This window comes from Peromyscus californicus, unplaced genomic scaffold (genome assembly GCF_007827085.1).
Source record: "Peromyscus californicus insignis strain IS unplaced genomic scaffold, ASM782708v3 Scaffold_6__1_contigs__length_162567912, whole genome shotgun sequence".
NCBI classification, from domain to species: domain Eukaryota; kingdom Metazoa; phylum Chordata; class Mammalia; order Rodentia; family Cricetidae; genus Peromyscus; species Peromyscus californicus.
In genome coordinates this window covers 55379357-55392490 of record NW_026294584.1, presented here as the reverse complement: position 1 = coordinate 55392490, position 13134 = coordinate 55379357, and positions in this window count along the sequence as shown.

Below are 13134 nucleotides of genomic sequence, written 5' to 3'. Positions count from 1 at the left end.
CCTGTGGCTTTAAGGAAGAGACCTCTGTGTATTAACTTGGGTTAATATGCTGTTGCCTTTAAGGTCTCCTCCTCCTCCTTCACCAGCCCCTCCTTCTCCTCCTCTACTTTTTTCTACTTCTTTTTCCCTGGACTTGTCCTCATGCTTCAGGTTTTGATACAGTCTGTTTTTCCTTAAACATCAGTCATCCCCTTGGAATTGACTTGTGTAGTGTCCCCCAGTTCATGGAGACTTTGTCAAGGCAGGGACCATGTCGCTCTTATGCACTCCTGTGCCTGCTACCCCAAGCAAGAGCCTGTCACATACCATATTGGCTGTGAGCATGCCCTGCACTAGCATATCCAAACAAGCCTGCAGCTACAGGGAAGACCAGAAGTGGAACTGCTGCCTGTTCCTGCTCAGTCTTCAAAGGGCCATCCTATCTATCACTGTCCAGGAAAAACACTTCCATTCTTCCAGAGTAAAGTTTTAGAGGTGCAGTTGTCCATTCCCCAAGTCTAGCCTCTGAATGTAGGTTTCATTGTGAGCATGGCTTTTCCCATTCCTTTCTTTTCTTTAATTTTCTGTGTATGAGTGTTCTGCAGCACAGAGCAGAAGATGTTATTGGATCTCTTGGAATGTAGTTAAAGAGGTTGTGAGCCAGAAGAGCAAGGTTTACTTCATGAAAAACATAAAGTCACATCTATACACTCCTACAGGTGCTGAAAGAATAAGAGAACATCACTTTCACATGTTAAGGATAAATTGAGAAAGAAGGGATATGTGGCGTGGTTAGGATTAAAACTGGAAACTCCAGGCTGGAGAGATGGCTCAGAGGTTAAGAGCACTGGCTGTTCTTCCAGAGGTCCCGAGTTCAATCCCCAGCAACCACATGGTGGCTCACAACCATCTATAATGAGATCTGGTGCCCTCTTCTGGCATGTGGACAGAACACTGTATGTGTAATAAATAAGTAAATCTAAAAACAAAACAAAACAAAACAAAAAACTGGAAACTCCATCAAGCCCTGGTCTAAAGAACAAAACTGAGTGAGAAGCACTGTAGACAGTTGGAGAAGGGAAACTCTTCACCCTGGGGAATAAAGAGCTCACTCTGAGGTGCAGCCCTTCAGCAATCACTTAAAATGTTCCTTGCTTCTGCTCCCTCTGCTCTCATGGACCAATGAAGCCAAGGATCCCAGGGAAGAAGCAGAACCACAAGTGAGGAGGACTTGCTATGGAGGGCTTCCTTCTTTCATGTCTTGTATGTAGGTTGCCAGCAGAACATGTGGTCCAGATTAAAGGTAGATTATTCTACCTCAAAAGATCTGAATTAAAAGTTTATCTTCCCACTTTAAAGATTCAGATTACAAGTGGATCTTCCCACTTCAATTGATTTGATTAGGAAAAAAAAATCCTTCACAGTTGTGTCCAGTCATTTGGGTTTTTGTTAATTCCAGATGTAGTCAAATTGACAACCAAGAATAGCTGTCACAAGGGTTAATATCTAAAATATATATATAAAAAAACTCAAAAACTGGAAATCAATAAAACAAATAACACAATTTAAAAATGGGGTATAGATATAAAAGAGAATTCTCAAAAGAAAGGAAACATAAATGGCTGAGAGGTACTAAAAAATACTCAAAATCCTTAGTCACCATGAAAATGAAAATCAAAACTACTTGAGACTTCATCTGATACCAGTCAGAATAGCCAAGATCAATAAAACAAATAACAACTCATGCTGGTAAGGATATAGAGCAATGGGAACACTCATCCATTCTTGGTGGGAGGGCAAAATTGCACAACCACTACGGAAATCAGTGTAGTGGTTCCTGAGGTTCAGAATTGATCTACCTCAAGATCCAGCTATACAGCTCTTGGGCATATACCCAAAGGATACTTCATCCTATTACAGAAACACTGACTTAACCATATTTATTGCTGCTCTATTCCTAATAGCCAGAAATTGGAAACAATCTAAATGTTTTTCATGAAAGAATGGATAAAGAAAATGTGGTATATTTACACAATAGAACATTACTTGGCTGTTAAAAAAATTACATCATGAAATTTTCAGATAAGTGGATGGAGTTAGAAAAAAAAATCATCCTGAGTGAGATAACTCAGACCCCAAAGAGACAAATATAGTATATATTCACTTATATGTGGATGTTATCTGTTAAGTCTTCAATAAGTAGTCGATAATTCATATAAGCACAAGAGTTAGGTACAGAGTAAGGGACTGGGGAGCACTGGATCACTCTCGGAAAGGGAAATATACTAGATGGATGGGGGAGGCTAGAACAGGAGAATCAAATGGGGAGGGGGAAGGTAAAGTTAGGGAGGGAATGTGGGGAAGAAGAGCTAAAGCTAATGGCCATTTGAGGGGCTGCATGGAAACCTAATACAGTTGAAGCTTCCTAAAATATATACATATATGAAGGTGATCTAAATTGAATTGCCTAATAACAGGTAAAACAGAGACCTAACTGGACATCTCTCATCACCAAATGAAACCTCTAGTGTCAGGAATGAGTTACATGTAATCAAGTTGTTGGCCAAAGGGGTCCCATGGCCAGACAATCTAGGCTTATGCTAAGGCTGTAGGCTGCTATCCACAAACAGATAATAAGCCACTATTGCTGAAGTCAACACCTACACAACTCATTGAATATAGAGAAGTTGAGCTGGTGCTTATATAGAGCTTCACACCTACTGACTAACGTTCACAGTACTGGAAGGTACTCAGCATACTACCAAAGGAAAAGGTAAACACCAATCCAGCTACTAATTCTTTAGTCTGTAATGGTGATCTGCATGAAAGATGTGGCACAAATCTTGTGAGATTAATCAGCCAATATCTGATTGGATTTAAGGTCCATTGTAACCTATCCCTGATACTGCTTGAATGTCCAAGAACCCTTGATTAGATAGGCCAGGGACCTAGGGGCAAACCAATTACAATTATTTTGCTAAAGGAACATAGCAATAAAATGACTCCTAATGGCAATCTGCTGTACTCATAGAATAGTGCCTTGCTCAGTTATCATCAAAGAAGTTTCTTCCTGCAGTAGATAGAAATAAATACAAAGACCCACAGCTGGACAAGGTGCAGAGAGTGAGAAACCCTGAAACACTTAGTCTTAAGTAAGACATCTCCTTCAAATCCCACCCCTCACAGCTCAGAAAACTCTGAGGAACAGGAGGAGGAAAGAGTGTGTAAGAGCCAGAGGGGACAGAGACTACCAAGGAAAGAAAGGTCTTCTAAACACAGCAGGATCAATGCACATATAAAGTCACAGAGACTGTGGCCCAATGGGGCCCCAGTGTTGAGAGGAGAAGTGGACACATGCCCCCATCCCTAATCAGAAGCTGTCTCCAATTGCTAACCACTCACAAATGGAAAGTTAGTTTTCTCCAACTGAGTCTCACTGGAGATATAAACCTATTTTAAGGCCAGGTCCCATGCCCACCAGTAGATTCCCAACACAAAATGAACTCAAGGATACTTTTGGAGGTTCGTTTGTTTGTGTTTCATAATGCTTTGCCTGGCCTTACCCCCCTTACCCTACAGGTCTTTGCTTATAAAATATGGTTTCTGATTTTGTGTTTTTGTACTTGTCTCTGCACCTATATGTATTTCTTGTGATTTTTCTTTTGCTCTTTGTTGTTTGTTTTCTTATTTGCTTTATTCAAGTTTGTTTTCTTGCTATTATTTTTTCTTTTTGTTTTTGGGTCATTTCTTTCTTTCTTTTTTTTTCATAAGATTCCTGTTTGTTTTCTAAAGAGACAAAGCAAGAAAGGATGTGGATTTGAGTGTATAGAGAGATGGGGAAGATCTAGGAGAAATTGGGGGAGAGACAAGCATAACCAGGATATATTGTATGGAAAAAAGTTATTTTCAATTAAAAAATGAGTTAAAATTATATATAAAAGAATTTATTGTCCTTTCATGAAGAATAGCCTAAGGAAATGCAATCATTGTTGTTGAGGTTACCTGTGGAAGGGGAGAGAGAAGCAATAACAACAACAAGAAGGAAGCTACTTCCCCTTATTTCTGGTCCATGAGTAGCCCCAAGATGACTAAGTCTCTGTTACTGAATCAGCAAAGGTAGACAGACCTTGAAAATTAGCATCCAACACAAGTGGCCTCACTGTGGAAAACCAAACCATGCAAGGCTACTCACCATGATTAAAAATAGTCTACACTTAGGAATGACATTCAAGCAAAGAAAGACTTTCTTGTTTCTGCAGGGACAGGAACTCCAGCAGCTGTGTGCTTTAGTCAGATGAATGCAAGTTGGATGCAGGAGACAACTTTATCGGGGATGCTGCCTTTAGGATGACCAAGGAATCCCCTCCTCAGTAACGCAACTTTTACTTCTCTTGAATAATCCTTAATAGACCATTTGAATAAGTAGAGTACGTAATCATTAAGAGTCATTCAGAATTGAACTAGTTATTTGTGGATCATATTGGTGAACTATATTAACATAGGGGAGATGGTTGTAACAACAATAACAAAACAAAAATGATCTGCTTTTATATAATTTCACTGAAACTAAACAACCTAAAAATCATATCTCAACATGTATTTTTCTCCCAAGGATCTAGCAGTTTGCTGTTTAAAAATACTTTATGCTTACTTTTCCATATAAGAAGTTATGTTATGGCCCCTACTACTTGAGGAGAAAATAGAGACACAAAGCAAATGAACAGAAAAGCTGCATTTCTGACTACAGGAACTGGATGCCAGACCTTCTGACATGATAGTACTAACCTGCTATCAGATCCGCCATGGCCCATGGTTCTGCCTGCATTAGACCCTGCTCAGCTCCTGGACTGCAGAGTCTGGATTCAAGCAGAAAATTATAACTGGAAAATAAAGGTCATTCATCCAAGGCAAACATCCAAAGTCAGTGGTTCTCAACCTCCCTAATGCTGCAACCATTTAATACAGTTCCTTGTGACATGGTGACCACCAACCATAAAATTATTTTTGTTGCTACTTTATAACTGTAATTTTGCTACTGTTATGAATTGTAATGTAAATATCTGTGTTTTCCCGTAGTCTTAGGCAAACCTTATGAAAGGGTCATTCAATTCCCCAGAGGTCGTAACCCAAAAGTTAAAAACCACTGATTTAGGGTATGATCAACATCCTGTCCTACCTACACTAGTTTAAAACTTCCAAAATTGAGGGCTTTGTGGTGTTTTGGAGAAAGCTGTTCTTAAGTTCAGGGCCTTTGTTTTTCTTAAGGATATTCTAGCTTCACCATTACTGTATTGGATGAGAAAACCTGGCCTTCATGTAGGGTATGAGATCCAGTGAGTGGAAAAAAAAAGCTACATTCCTATCGAGATGAAAGCGTTTTGAGAAAAGAAGTCACCCTAACATAATTTAGAGGAGTACTTACTAATAATTGTAAAGAAGACCTATACGCCCTTTGCTGAATATGATACAACCAGTAACTTAAGAGAATGGACGATTAATATCAGAAAACCAGAACACTGGTATGTTGTCTCACTCAGTGAACCACCAAATCGCCTCCCGCTGGGAAATACTGCTAAAATGAAATAACAAACATAGCTAAGGGGAATCACTTAAGTTCTGTGGTGAATAGGCCCCAGGTAGAGTCTAGAGTGTGCTGCCTGCAGCGTTTTTCTCTCCCCCTTGTGGCCACATATGAACATTACAGTTTCTGCCCTTCAAATACAATGTAAACTGTTTCATCAAGGCAAACTCAGTCTCTTGCCCTAGTGTTAGGTCCCTTTTCCTGAAGCAAATTATTTTTCAATATTATTTTCATTTCCTGTATCTAAAATTCTCCCAAATTAATGTGCTTTAGTTGGAGGGAAACGTTCACAAATATTGTGCTAGAATGGATTTAGGATTTTAGGATACAATAGCTTTGCCTTCACCAATTACATACATACACTGTCTAAATCACATCTTATTAATTTTATATATTCTAAAAATAAATAAATAAATATTAGAAATAACCCAAGAACCTTCTAAGGCTGATGTTGTATGCTTCTAGCTAGCAAGACATCTAAACTGCAAAGAAATATGTGCACGAAGCAAATATGGATTCTCTCACTTAGACATAATCTTCTAAAGAAAACACTGACAGGTTAGCATGACTTTATAACTAATAGAAGTCACTCATTCAATATTTGAACAGACTTCTCCCATCCTCCTCTGTGGGTGAGGGTCTCTGAGGGAGGCAAGAAGGTAGTTCAGTTCAACACAACTAAGTAGCTGGTGTTGTTTCAAACTTCAGGAGTCTGACCCCAAGTAGTTTATTTTAGGTATATTTGGCAAATTTGGTAAAATTAAATTTAGGCACAATTTGGTGAAAATTTTCCTGGTGATAAATAACTCAGTCCCATTGTACACTAAAACTTAAGACACAACTACACCAAAAGTCTTTGTAAACTACATGTAACATCTTCTGTAAAGATGAGTTCTACAGGTTGACTACACGCGACACCTTCCATAATAATTCAGTTCTGTAGATTGACAAGTTTACAATAAGCGTCTGGGGGAGGATCCTGTGTGATCTCAGCCACACAGTGTAAATGTCACCAGGTTATTAACCACTTCCATTCCCAGCCTTCTAGACAAAAGCAGGTTATATATCCCTCCCTTTGAAGGGACAACTTCTTTAACATTCCTGGTTCCCCTGGTGCCTATCTGTGAGCACAGGTCCTCCCACATCTGGAGTATGCATAAATTTGTGACCTCTCACTGGAGAAAGGAAGTAACATGAAATCCAAGATCTCATGGAACCACAGTAAAGGCTACCTTTCTATTTGGCTCACCTCACATGAAAAAGGACACTTAGCCAGATAGAATCTCCTCTTGAGCCAAACAAACAAAATAATTCTACTCTCAGAATAACGTTGAGTATGTATTAGTCTGTTTTTCTTTGCTATAACAAAATACTAGAGGCGGCTACTTGACAAAGGATAGTTGGCATTTGGCACACAGTTCTGGAGATGCAAAGTCAAAGTGCCAAATTGTGCAATGGCCTTCTTTCTGTCTAGGTGTACAGGACAAAAGACAAGAAATACACAGATGGTGTGTGTGTGTGTGTGTGTGTGTGTGTGTGTGTGTGTGTTCTCTTTCTCTCTTCCTTTAAAACTATTAAGAGTCAATAATAGGGAGTTTATCTTAATAAATTATCTAATCCTAATCATTCCCCAAAGTTTCAATTTCTCAACACTAGTGTTAAGCTCCAATCCTTTTTAATCTCGTACAGTAGGTATTAATTTCAACACACAAAGACTTAAAAACATTCAAATCATGTCCAAAGCAGAGCAAAGTCGTATAAATTACTGAGTTATGACAGCTTCCTTTAGGCAAAGCTCTAGTAAGATTAAGTCAACATATTACGGAAACAATTGTATATCAATGATTTTTGAAGCACTATTCACAAGAGCTAGGAACAAATAAAGACAATGCAGTAGACATACACATGGGATTTATTTCAGCCATAGAAAGGAATGAAAATATGTCATTTGCAGAAAAATAGATGTAACTGGAGATGTTAAGCAAATTAGAAGCCAGACTCAAGAAGACAAACATAGCATGATTTTGCTCATTTTTGGTTCCTAGGTTTTATATAGTTACATAAAATTATGCATGTATATAGAGTCTATCAGCTTGAGGGGAAAAGCAGGAAAGCAAAAGCACAAAACAGACAGAACTGTTTAACACTTTAATTTTAGTGTTGTGAAATACACTTTGAAGAAGGAGAAAACGTACTTTTATGAATGTTGTCTTGGTTTCTACCCAGGTTATGCTCTTATAAGTAAAGTATCCAATAATGTTCCTTTTATCATAAAATATAACATGCTCACAAAAATGTATTGAAAGTAAATATAAAACTTAAATGAGCCGGGCGGTGGTGGCGCACGCCTTTAATCCCAGCACTGCGGGAGGCAGAGCCAGGCGGATCTCTGTGAGTTCGAGGCCAGCCTGGACTACCAAGTGAGTTCCAGGAAAGGCGCAAAGCTACACAGAGAAACCCTGTCTCGAAAAACCAAAAAAAAAAAAAAAAAAAAAAAAAAAAAAAAAAAAACTTAAATGAAAATTTTGAAATGAATCACATTAGATTAGGAGATTATAACCAATAACCAGATACCACCACTACCTCTCACTACTTCCCTTCAAGATATAGACCCTCCTGCCACCAGGTAGATCACTAACCATCAGCTTTGTCAATGAACAAAGTTATAGTTTATTTTTAGTTCTGCCTAATAGTCCATAAATGCAGTACCCTCAGTTACTCTTTGTTATTGATAGATATTTTATTGTTTCATTTAGGGACATTTTGCTGTTGTCTATGTGTAACAGTTCCTCTGATGTACACTATAAATAAAATTGATGTGTCACAAACACATAAACACACAAACCTTCAACTTTGATAAAGGCAAGTTTAAGAGGAGTTGTACCCTTTTGGATATCTGAGTTTCCATTGCTCTGGGCTCATGAACAGAATCTCACTAGATACTCTTTAGCCAACGTGGTGGCTACATAGCAGTTTGTCATTGTTTTAGTTTGTTTGCTTGACACCAAATGAGGCCAGTGTTTGAAGTGTGTTTTATGTGATCACTTAATTCTCTTGGGCACTTTTTATCTCCCATTTTAGGCATGATTGTGACCATTTCTGTGTTGCCAAGTGTCTTGTGCTCTGTGCACACACCTATCACCTTTCTTAGACAGTCATTTACTAAAGATAATTTCTTCTTAAATTTAATATAATGGTGAAATCAACATTTTCTGTACTCACATCAGGAGTGAAGGAAGACTATTTATCCAGATTTCTTTGTGAAATTTTATATTGGAAAATCAGTCATGGGCCTCATCCCTGGAAAAGACCAGTTCTCCCTCTCTCAGAAGTCATTAGTGGTCTATAGTATTGTCTGGATATCCCATGTCAATGCTGGGTGGACATGGAAGCCCCTATAGTGCCTCATAAGGCACAGACAATCTCCAAACTAAGCTAGCCAGACTAGTTCATTGAGAGACCCTGCAATATAATGCATATGGTGAAAAATCAGTTGAGGAAGATTCCCAAATTCAACCTCTGACCTTGACATGCACACACACCTGTCCATGTGCACCCTACAAAACATATGCAAACAGGCATGCTCACATGAATATGTACCCCACACATGAAAAAGAAAAAATAAAATAAAATAATTAAAGTAAAAACTAGCCAGAATTTAAATTAGACATATATTTTCATAATTCATTAAAATATGTCCTTCATTTGGTACAAAACACTGAGTGTTGTTCAATAGCAAAAAAAAAATACCTAAAATAACAAATGAATTCAACAAATTAGGCAGTAGGCATATAGATCAATGGATTGGTGGATAGATTCTAGTGAATGAACGTTTGACCTATTGACTTTTGGTAAGTCAGTTTTCATGGATGAATCAGCACTAATCCTGGGAATCTTAGAGGGGCCACAGCTAAGCTGCCCATGACCTATAAAACAATATATATATTGTTTTGTGCCTCTCATCTCAGTGACAATTACCCAACTCACAATTCCCCCATTTGGTCCCATCTGGCTAGTAGTGATATTTCAGTTTCCTAATTAAAGATCAAAGAAAAGGACTGGGTCTTTGGAGGAAATTCTTCAATGGGATTTGACCATAGAGATCTCGCTGCTTTCTTTCATATTTTTAAAGTCTTTGCCTCACTCAGCCATCACAGTCTAAAATATTTACCCATTCTCCTAATTTTATTTAGCAATGAGCAATAAGGTCTTATTTTGCTCATTGATTCAGGTTACAGTCCAGTGAGGAAGCCACGGTAACAGGAACTTGGAGCAGCTAATCGCATCTACAGTCAAGAGCAGAGAGAGAACACATGAATGCTTGCTCACTTGCTTGCTCGTACTCAGTTCATTTTCTCCACTCTTTAACAGTTAAGGATGTACTGCCTAAGGAATGGTACTACACACAGTGGCCCGGATATTCCAGTATCAGTCAGCTTCATTAAGACAGTTCTCCATAGACACGACACAGGCCAACCCAATGTAGATGATTCTTTATTGAGGCTCTCTCCCTAGATGATTCAAGGTTGTGTCAAGTTGATATTTAAAGCTAACACTCCTGGTTTGCTCTGCATATGAGGAAAGTTTTGAGAGATTCCCTTGCTTACCACAGGGAAAGGCTAGCTTAAAGAAGAGGAAGCTGATTCCTGGAGTCATAGCTACCATTGCAACTGAAGAGGCTGAAAATCTCAGAGCTCAGGTCACTTCCGCAAGGCTTATGGAGATAGATCCTCAAGAAATGACTTACAGACTCACAAAAAGCACAGACTCAGTGTCCTTGGAGGTTTAGAACCATCTCGAAGTCAAGCACCACCCTTCCAAGAGGAAACAGGAAGAAGGATACTACTAAAAAGTGATCATACCTCCTTTCTTATGTACATAACCTCCAGATTGTTCACCCTAAGTCCACACAGACGCCTCTTCTCCTCGGCAGACCTGAGCTACAGTCAGAAGATATCCAGGTGAGTGATGTGGCTCTTGCAAAAAATATTAAGTCTGTGTTGGTAAGGCATGGAAGGAAGGGGATGTTACCAACATCCTTTCTTTGGATTTTAGAGTTGAGAACTGTGCCTTGGGCTTGTGGTTACACCATGGTTTATTATGTTCTCTGTTGCTATTAAAAAAATACCTTAAAAGGTGTGGTTTATAAAGAAAATAAGCTAAGTTAGGTTTATGGATCTAGAGGCTGCAGAGTCCAAGATCTAGCAGCCACACTGGTAAGGGTCTTGTGATTTCACCTCATATCAGAAAGAGGGAAGTACACACTAGCCCATGCGGGAGAAAAGTATGAGGAGAAGCCTCACTTTATGCAAGCCCATCATCTTGGGAGTCATCCCAATCCTAGAAAGAATCCTTCATTCCTGCAAGAATGAACTGGGTTCCTAGAAAAAGGCATAAATCCCTCTTGAAGACCCAGTCATCTATTAAGGGCCTACCACTTCTCAATAGTATTACATTAGTAATCAATTTCAACATAAGCTCTGAGGGGGAAAAACATAATCAAACCCTAGCACACAGAAAGATGGTGTGGTCTTGGGCCCACATATTAGTGAAAGGTGTAAGTGTTGGACTTGGGCTCAGCTGGTAAAATGTGTGGCTAGCTTGTGTGAATCTCCCAGTTTGATCTTCAGCACTGCAAAAATTGGGTGTAGTGGTACATGTCTGTAATGTCAGGTCTCAGGAAGTGAAGGCGGGAGATCAGAAGTTGAAGGCTATGATCAGTTAGAGAGTTGAAGCCAGTCTGGGTTAGAGAGCTAGCTTTTATTTAAAAAAAAAAGGAAAGTAGAGAGAGAGAGAGAGAGAGAGAGAGAGAGAGAGAGAGAGAGAGAGAGAGAGAGAGAGAGAGAGGTGGTGCCAATATGGAAGTCAGAAGACAGCTCCTGGGAGTCAATTCTCTCCTTCCACCATGTGGGTTCTGGGTACCACACACAGGTTGCCAGGCCTAATGGCAAGCACCTTAACTCACTGAGCCATCTTGCCCATCCTGCTGACTAAATTTTGAATAGGGATTTGTGCTAGGTCCTTAACACAAATCTCTACACATGTCCTTTCATCCAAGGTACCTGCTCCTCATCCCTCACTTACAGATGCTGAAGATAGCAGATTCCATAGAACATCTACCCTGTGCATGGCCTCCTGTCCCCTATCATTAGGTGGGTGACAGTATGTTTCTGTCTCCCAGTTCTGGACTGGTTCTACCACACCTAGAATTTCTGATAAGATCTCCTACAACTCGAGAAGCCAAACACCATCCTTCCACTTTCGAGCAAAACCAGTAGAGGAATTTTTAAAGCTCTTTGAATACTTAGCTTTACTTCTGAAATGATGCTGAGTGTGATGAGTATTCCTTTTAAAATTTATTTATTGAAACTATCCATTTATGGGCTGGAGAGGTGGTTCAGCAGTTAAGAGGCCCCGGGTTCAATTTCCAGCACCCACATGGCAGTTCCCAATTGTCTGTAATTTAAAGATCTGACACTCTCACACAGACATACATGCAGGCAAAACACCAATGCACATAAGAGAAAAATAAATACATTATTTTAAAAATGAAAGAAATTATCCATTTCTTTTTCCTAGTAAATGTTTCTTTGCCTATGTCTCTGGCTACCTCAATAAAAGACAAAATAATCCATGTGCTCATCAGAGCATTGGCTAATCTGCAGCTACACAAAGAGTACACAGAGGGTAGTGTGCTTACACCTGTTCTTTCTGAAACTTGCATGGGGTAAGCAGGTCTTTTAACTATCTGAAAGCCAGTCACCTTCTAGAGCTGTCAGGCTGAGCTAGTGCTGAAACTGAAGCACCTTGCCTAGCCTTCTTGCTTCTCAAAAGAACAAAGCTCTCCTCTCATTCACTCTTCAACAATCTTGATAGCTAGAACGGTGCCATGCACTTAGGCTGTGCAGTCAAGCAGGGAAGCCTCTCAGTGCTGTACGGATAGCAAAGCAACTCAAAATAGTAAAAAGCATGTACTACAGCAGTGGTTCTCAACCTTCTTAATATGGTGACCCTTTAATACAGTTCTTCACGTTGTGGGGACCACCAACTATAAAATTATATCATTACTACTTTGTAACTGTGATTTTGCTACTGTTATGAATCATAATTCAAATATTTTTAGAGATGGGGGTTTGACAAAGGTTTGAGACCCACAGGTTGAGAAGCACAGTTATAAAGGATTTACTAATAGATTTATTTAGGAGACATTAGGTCACACAAGGGGAATTTAGGTTAAGGAGCACCACCTCCAAAATACCCCAAAGGGAATAGTCTGCTAACCAGGCCTGTTAGAGATAAGCAAAACTTAGGATGCTAGGATGCACCTGTTTATTCAACTACCACTAGGCTCCATGCCCATAACAAAGAAATAGCCATGACTTACAACCAGCCATTTTGCCCATCCCCAAAGTCATACATCTAAGGGCAGCTCAAGAGGGGCAGCACAGAGTCACAACCATCATTAAGTCTAGTCTGCCCTAAGTCCCCTGTGCTCTTATCAGGAAAGACATAATTCTGCCCAGTTGAGCAAGATCCTGGATAACAACTCTTAGAGCAACACAGGTATAGTTAAG